Source organism: Dermacentor variabilis, chromosome 10 (assembly GCF_050947875.1).
Source record: "Dermacentor variabilis isolate Ectoservices chromosome 10, ASM5094787v1, whole genome shotgun sequence".
Lineage (NCBI taxonomy): Eukaryota > Metazoa > Arthropoda > Arachnida > Ixodida > Ixodidae > Dermacentor > Dermacentor variabilis.
The window spans coordinates 82,300,821-82,309,409 of record NC_134577.1 but is presented as its reverse complement, the minus strand read 5'-3'; positions in this window follow the sequence as shown (position 1 = coordinate 82,309,409).

Below are 8,589 nucleotides of genomic sequence, written 5' to 3'. Positions count from 1 at the left end.
TGCGCTGACGGCGATTTACGCGATAAATAAACGAATGAGCGGAAATAATTTTCACGCAAAAAATTGGAAAAACGGTAAGCCTATAGCCCATGAAAATTTCGTCTGAGCCACCGAAAATAACTTCTGTCGAAACTGCTCGTTCTTTGCGTACATCCCATCCTACGCATGCTCTGACGACGATTTACGCGATAAATTAACGAATAAGCGGAAATAATTTTCACGTAAAAATTGGAAAAACGGTAAGCCTATAGCCCATGAAAATATCGTCTCAGCCACCGAAAATAACTGCTGTCGAAACTGCTCGTTCTTCGCGTACATCCCTTCCTACGCATGCTCTGACGGCGATTTAGGCGATAAATAAAAGAATAAGCGGAAATAATTTTCACGTAAAAATTGGAAAAACGGTAAGCCTATAGCCCATGAAAATATCGTCTCAACCACCGAAAATAAATTCTGTCAAAACTGCTCGTTCTTCGCGTACATCCCTTCCTACGCATGCGCTGACGACGATTTAGGCGATAAAGAAAAGAATAAGCGGAAATAATTTTCCCGTAAAAATTGGAAAAACGGTAAGCCTATAGCCCATGAAAATATTGTCTCAGCGACCGAAAATAACTTCTGTCGAAACTGCTCGTTCTTCGCGTACATCCCATCCTACGCATGCTCTGACGACGATTTACGCGATACATTAACCAATAAGCGGAAATAATTTTCACGTAAAAATTGGAAAAACGGTAAGCCTATAGCCCATGAAAATATCGTCTGAGCCGCCGAAAATAAATTCTGTCGAAACTGCTCGTTCTTCTCGTACATCCCATCCTACGCATACTCTGACGGCGTTTTACGCGATAAATAAACGAATGAGCGGAAAAAATTTTCACGTAAAAATTGGAAAAACGGTAAGCCTATAGCCCATGAAAATATCGTCTGAGCCACCGAAAATAATTTCTGTCAAAACTGCTCGTTCTTCGCGTACATCCCTTCCTACGCATGCGCTGACGACGATTTAGGCGATAAATAAAAGAATGAGCGGAAATAATTTTCACGTAAAAATTGGAAAAACGGTAAGCCTATAGCCCATGAAAATTTCGTCTCAGCCACCGAAAATAACTTCTGTCGAAACTGCTGGTTCTTCGCGTACATCCATTTCTACGCATGCGCTGACGGCGATTTACGCGATAAATAAACGAATGAGCGGAAATAATTTTCACGCAAAAATTGGAAAAACGGTAAGCCTATAGCCCATGAAAATTTCGTCTGAGCCACCGAAAATAACTTCTGTCGAAACTGCTCGTTCTTCGCGTACATCCCATCCTACGCATGCTCTGTCGGCGTTTTACGCGATAAATAAACGAATGAGCGGAAAAAATTTTCACTTAAAAATTGGAAAAACGGTAAGCCTATAGCCCATGAAAATATCGTCTGAGCCACCGAAAATAAATTCTGTCAAAACTGCTCGTTCTTCGCGTACATCCCTTCCTACGCATGCGCTGACGACGATTTAGGCGATAAATAAAAGAATGAGCGGAAATAATTTTCACGTAAAAATTGGAAAAACGGTAAGCCTATATAGCCCATGAAAATATCGTCTCAGCGACCGGAAAAAACTTCTGTCGAAACTGCTCGTTCTTCGCGTACATCCCATCTTACGCATGCTCTGACGACGATTTACGCGATAAATTAACGAATAAGCGGAAAGAATTTTCACGTAAAAATTCGAAAAACGGTAAGCCTATAGCCCATGAAAATTTCGTCTCAGCCACCGAAAATAACTTCTGTCGAAACTGCTGGTTCTTCGCGTACATCCATTCCTACCCATGCGCTGACGGCGATTTACGCGATAAATAAACGAATGAGCGGAAATAATTTTCACGCTAAAATTGGAAAAACGGTAAGCCTATAGCCCATGAAAATTTCGTCTGAGCCACCGAAAATAACTTCTGTCGAAACTGCTCGTTCTTCGCGTACATCCCATCCTACGCATGCTCTCACGGTGTTTTACGCGATAAATAAACGAATCAGCGGAAAAAATTTTCACGTAAAAATTGGAAAAACGGTAAGCCTATAGCCCATGAAAATATCGTCTGAGCCACCGAAAATAAATTCTGTCAAAACTGCTCGTTCTTCGCGTACATCCCTTCCTACGCATGCGCTGACGACGATTTAGGCGATAAATAAAAGAATGAGCGGAAATAATTTTCACGTAAAAATTGGAAAAACGGTAAGCCTATAGCCCATGAAAATATCGTCTGAGCCACCGAAAATAACTGCTGTCGGAACTGCTCGTTCTTCGCGTACATCCCATCCTACGCATGCTCTGTCGGCGTTTTACGCGATAAATAAACGAATGAGCGGAAAAAATTTTCACTTAAAAATTGGAAAAACGGTAAGCCTATAGCCCATGAAAATATCGTCTGAGCCACCGAAAATAAATTCTGTCAAAACTGCTCGTTCTTCGCGTACATCCCTTCCTACGCATGCGCTGACGACGATTTAGGCGATAAATAAAAGAATGAGCGGAAATAATTTTCACGTAAAAATTGGAAAAACGGTAAGCCTATAGCCCATGAAAATATCGTCTCAGCGACCGGAAAAAACTTCTGTCGAAACTGCTCGTTCTTCGCGTACATCCCATCCTACGCATGCTCTGACGACGATTTACGCGATAAATTAACGAATAAGCGGAAAGAATTTTCACGTAAAAATTCGAAAAACGGTAAGCCTATAGCCCATGAAAATTTCGTCTCAGCCACCGAAAATAACTTCTGTCGAAACTGCTGGTTCTTCGCGTACATCCATTCCTACCCATGCGCTGACGGCGATTTACGCGATAAATAAACGAATGAGCGGAAATAATTTTCACGCTAAAATTGGAAAAACGGTAAGCCTATAGCCCATGAAAATTTCGTCTGAGCCACCGAAAATAACTTCTGTCGAAACTGCTCGTTCTTCGCGTACATCCCATCCTACGCATGCTCTCACGGTGTTTTACGCGATAAATAAACGAATCAGCGGAAAAAATTTTCACGTAAAAATTGGAAAAACGGTAATCCTATAGCCCATGAAAATATCGTCTGAGCCACCGAAAATAAATTCTGTCAAAACTGCTCGTTCTTCGCGTACATCCCTTCCTACGCATGCGCTGACGACGATTTAGGCGATAAATAAAAGAATGAGCGGAAATAATTTTCACGTAAAAATTGGAAAAACGGTAAGCCTATAGCCCATGAAAATATCGTCTGAGCCACCGAAAATAACTGCTGTCGGAACTGCTCGTTCTTCGCGTACATCCCTTCCTACGCATGTGCTGACGGCGATTTACGCGATAAATAAACGAACGAGCGGAAATAATTTTCACGCAAAAATTGGAAAAACGGTAAGCCTATAGACAATGAAAATTTCGTCTCAGCCACCGAAAATAACTGCTGTCGAAACTGCTCGTTCTTCCCGTACATCCCTTCCTACGCATGCGCTGACGACGATTTACGCGATAAATTAACGAATAAGCGGAAATAATTTTCACGCAATAATTGGAAAAACGGTAAGCCTATAGCCCATGAAAATTTCGTCTGAGCCACCGAAAATAACTTCTGTCGAAACTGCTCGTTCTTCGCGTACATCCCATCCTACGCATGCTCTGACGACGATTTACGCGATAAATAAACGAATGAGCGGAAATAATTTTCACGTAAAAATTGGAAAAACGGTAAGCCTATAGCCCATGAAAATTTCGTCTGAGCCACCGAAAATAACTTCTGTCGAAACTGCTCGTTCTTCGCGTACATCCCTTCCTACGCATGCGCTGACGGCGATTTACGCGAAAAATAAACGAATGAGCAGAGATTGGTTCTGGGAATCCTTTCGCTGGGCTATTTGCTGGCCGTCACGTTCGAACAGCCTCCATTCTGCGATGGTCACCTTCGCTGTTTTTGGCACTTATGCCCAAACGAGGAGAAATAGACACCCACCCTCTTTGATACCGGGGGGACCGCGAGAAGAAATAAAGTGCACCGTGACACACTAGTCCACCACATTCCGGTGATCTAGTGTAAGCCGGGTCGCAGAACTCACCCGGACCTCAGGCGACCCCCACCCCCTTCCTCTAAGCCTGAAAGTTACCTCTACCTCATTGCGCTCGCCTAATCGACTCCCTCCTCTCCACGTTAATGCTGCCCCTTATGCTAGCTTGAGATTAAGCAGTTTACAGGGACAACATGGCCACAATTATCACATGCCCGGGGTAGTTGGAGAAGTATGGGAGAGGCCTTTGCCCTGCATTGGGCGTAGCCAGGCTGATGATGCTAGCTTAAACGATCGTTCGAGCCGCGGTGCCCGCATCGCATTTTTGTAGGCAATGCAGGCGCCGGGATTCGAACCACGGCTGTTCGAACAGCGTTTATATTACGAGCCGAGTATCCAAACCACGAGGCCATCGGAACGGCACAGCAGCATAGTGAGTCGAGGCGACCTAGTTAGCCAGGAGGTAGAGATAATAGCCGAGAAGGTCGGATTTTAGCTTGGCCTATCGTCCTGGCATGGCGCAATAGCAATGCGACAGGCTGGAAAGGGACGCAGTGAAAGAACATGCTCAGAATAGCGCCCTTTAAATACATTTCTTTTTCTTTTTGCGGCTCCGTACAGAGCCGCGATAGCGCCGCGGTGATCAATGATGATCACTGACCTCGTTCTTCGACCGCCCGCGATTTGGTGGTGTCGGCGACGAGACGTTCATTTGAGGGATCGCCAGCCGTTTGTGCGCAGGCTAAGAGCGGGCGTGAGAGTGAAAATATGGGGGCTTTTGCTCCTTGAATATGACTTTGTCTAGGCACTACGGGGGAGGTTTCTTGGCGTGTGTTGTAGGCGTTTGTCACTAGCGTGCCGGCATGGCGGAGTGGGGTCTAGTTTGTTTACGCTCGGACGCTGGCTGCCGGCGCGGTAAAATAGGCGAAGCAGCAGGCACAGACGCCCGATTAGGCGACCGCTGTGTCGGACATACCGTCTCGCACCTGCGGCGCTCGTGCTAAATCAGTCGTGGCGGATCATGGCTTGCGACCGTAGTGAGCCCGGGCCGCATATATTGAAAATCTAAAAGGCACAGCGCCTTAGAAACCGCGGTTGAACGTGAGTGGATGAAAGGCCACCGGTGACGATGACTGACTCGGCACCAGCGTCGCAGGCGCGAGAAAGTCTGTGCGACGTACCTTCAGAGGGGAAGTTCTGACTGGTGTTGCAGAAGTCGCGGGGCGCGGTGGTGCTGAACGTATTGTCAGAAGTTGGCGGCAGGACGTAATTATATTTATTCAGTTGTGTTTCTTACTAATTGCAACAACGTGTCATTATTTCGAATTATTGGCGGCACCTCCAAGACACCAAAGCTTGAACCCGGACTGGTCCGTGGGTTGGGGCTCGCCGAGGCTTGCTCGCGCCAAGGGTGTAAAAGATCGGCTTAAAAGCCAATTTTTTATGCGAAAACCGCCTGGTATGCTTCGGCCTCCGCAGCCCCAACCCACGGGCCGCCCTGCTTCCAGCTTTGATCCCACCGCTACCCCTGAGGTGCCCTGGAGATCCCGCACCGCCTGCTTTATTATAACCTCAGGTGCCCTCCTGAGGCCTCTGTTTGCCGGTTACATGTGCCCTCCTGGGCAGTGCTTGTAAAAAATCTAACCTATCGTCGCGACGAGAAAAGCGACGCGCGACTTACACAACACCAGTCACAATCTTGCCTTCAGACACAGCGATCACCAAATGGGGCGTCCGTAGCCACTGGCTAACCGCGCGGGCAGCCAGCAGCGGAGCGTACGCTCTCCGCATTGCTGGCATGTCCAGGGGACAAACCACAAACGCATACATCACACGCCAAGAAACCTCTTCCTTACAAACCGCAACTTTTCCCAATCTTGTCTCTCTCAATAAATTCGACCCACACTGTTATGCAGATCGATGCCCTGGCTGTGGCGGCTCGCCCACAATCTTCCACGTCACGATTGAGTGCACTGCAAACCTCTTTCCTCCCTTTCCAACTCTCCTTTACCCCCTACGCAACAAAGAGCTGTGGGACGATGCACTCCGCGACGGACCTCCCGAGGTCCTCCGAGCTGTGATACAACGGGCTCGAAACACCGCCGGAATCATCTTCGGGACCCTGGACTGAGGGTTCCTGCCACACTGCTCTCGCCTTTCAAATATTAATAATAAAGACGTTTTACTCTCACTCCTCCGTAGTGCCTAGGCAGAGTCATATTGGCCTCGAACTCCACCACTGGAAAAGCTGGCGCCACCGTCGGCGTGACGTGCTATTTGGGATCACGTGGACATAGCGGCCGCGTCGGCTGCTTCGGGAGCGCCGAAGCGAGCTGAAAACGAGTTTAAATTCCCTCGTACGCTGCGGTCCTCATTTAGCGGCGAGATTTTCCCGCTTCGAGCGTCTCCTTTACAACGCTTGAGAGCACTACAATAGGTAGTGGCTGCCTTTGAAGGCGCGCAACATGGTAGGCTACCGCTCGGTGCCGCAGTGCCGGACGTACGCAACGGAGCCCGGTGTCAGCCTTATTCACACGTAGCCGCAGGACAAGAAGCTGCGTGAAGCTTGGCTCGCGAAACATAAAACCGGCAAACAGTCATCGGCTACGACTCGGGTATGCAACAAGCACAGACGCGAGGAAGATTTCTGCTACGTCGCCGGGTCTGCGATGTTCGCAAAACGCGCACTGAGACGCTCGCTCGAGTCCGCTGCCCGATTAATGTCATGACGGTTTGGTCTATGAACTTTTCGATGCTATAGATACTGGCAAGTTCACTGGAGTGAAAAGGGAGCGGTAAGAAGCACATAAAAAAAAAGCATGGCATATGGTCATGTTTGTGTTATGAATTAATGCACTGGATTACAAAAGAAAGCAGCTGGAAATCGTACGCTGAGAACACCGATAAACATACAGTGCGACGCAACTCGAGAAATAATATTGAAACGACCAAGAATTTAGAAGAAAAAAAGAAGATTGAATCGTCGCGACGGCACATCACAGTCCCCGTAGGCGTCGAAGTCTCTACAATGAAATCATTTTTGAACAACTCTGATAGCGCCCACGCAACAATGGTTGCTTGTATACTGTCAAATGCTCATATTCTGCGGCCTAAAGCTCATGGCACGGTGCGAAAACGCGCACGCGGCGAAAGCGAAACAGTGCGCGGACAAGCATGCAGACGCGCAGTCGGTCGCTGCGAATCTGTGCGATCGCTGCATTGACGCTTCATTCTATTACGCTCCATTTAGTTATACAAACACTATAAGAACATATTTCACATAGTTTGCCCTCAACATTTACCTACCTTTCACGCAAGAAGCCGGTTCGGGAGACTCCATCGCGGCGACCGCGCGCAGTCACGTTCACTGTACGTATTCGGTAAAGAGATAGCGTCTGTAAACGATTCTGTGCTTTCAGTTTGCCCAAGATTATTATTTAGACAGTAAAGAACTTCTCTCGTTTCGAAAGTACTAGCAGAAATGTCCGGGAGAGCTCGCGCGTGGTGTTTTCAGTGAGCGCTGACAGCAAAACCTATGAGGAGCGCGCCGCGTGATCCCTCATACTACGCCAGCGAGGGGCTTCCGATAGATGGCGACTCCGTAACTCCTCGCTGCCAATATTCAAAGAGCAAAAGCCCCCAGATTTTCTCTCTCACGCGCGCTCTTGCTCGCGCCTGCGCACAAACGGTTGGCGATCCCTCAAATGAACGCCTCGTGGTTAAGTCTGTATAGTCAAGCCCCGCCCACGCCCTCATAACCGCCACGCACTGTTCCTCCGCGAGGCTGCGAATAGTTTGTACTTCAAACCTTCCTTGTTGCCTAAACAAGGCACTAACCACAAAAATGAAGTTATAAGCTCGCAATTTTATACGTTTTCACTCGTCTATTTTAGTGGAATGGTGAAAGCCTAATTCTTTAATGAAGTGAAATAAAACGCTTGCTCCGCTGCAACTTACTGCCAAGGTTCGCTTCAGTTGGCAGTGAGGTTTTACGAGTAAAACGGGCTCAGCAGTGAACTGAACTGTGCCGCGGACTTTTGAAGAGTGAAATTATCAGACTCCCTGCACTTCGTTCATGTCTGTTGCACACCTCATCGCTTCCGACGATGAAAACCAAGAACAGCAGACGCTCCGGAGGTATCAAGTACTACGCCATCTTGAAAAGGTCACATGACGACGATTTTGTTTGCTTCTGGGATTGGAGAGTCGCCATCTGTCGGAAGCGCCTCCCTTGCGTAGTATGAGGGATCACGCGGCACGCTCCTCATAGGTTTGGCTTACGGCTCTCAGTAAAAACCCGGCGCGGCAGCCCTCCTGGAAATTTCTGTAAGACGCTCAAAACGGGGGAAGTTTCTTACTGTCGAAATAATAATCTTGGGCAAACTGAAAGCACAGAATCCTTTAAGGACGCTATCTCTTTACCGAATACGTACAGTGAACGCCACTGCGCGCGATCGCCGCGATGGAGTCTCCCGTACCGGCTTGCGTGAAAGGTAGGCAAACGCTGAGAGCAACCTATGTGAAATATGTTCTTATAGTGGGCTGTCCGTATAGTCTGTATAACCAAAT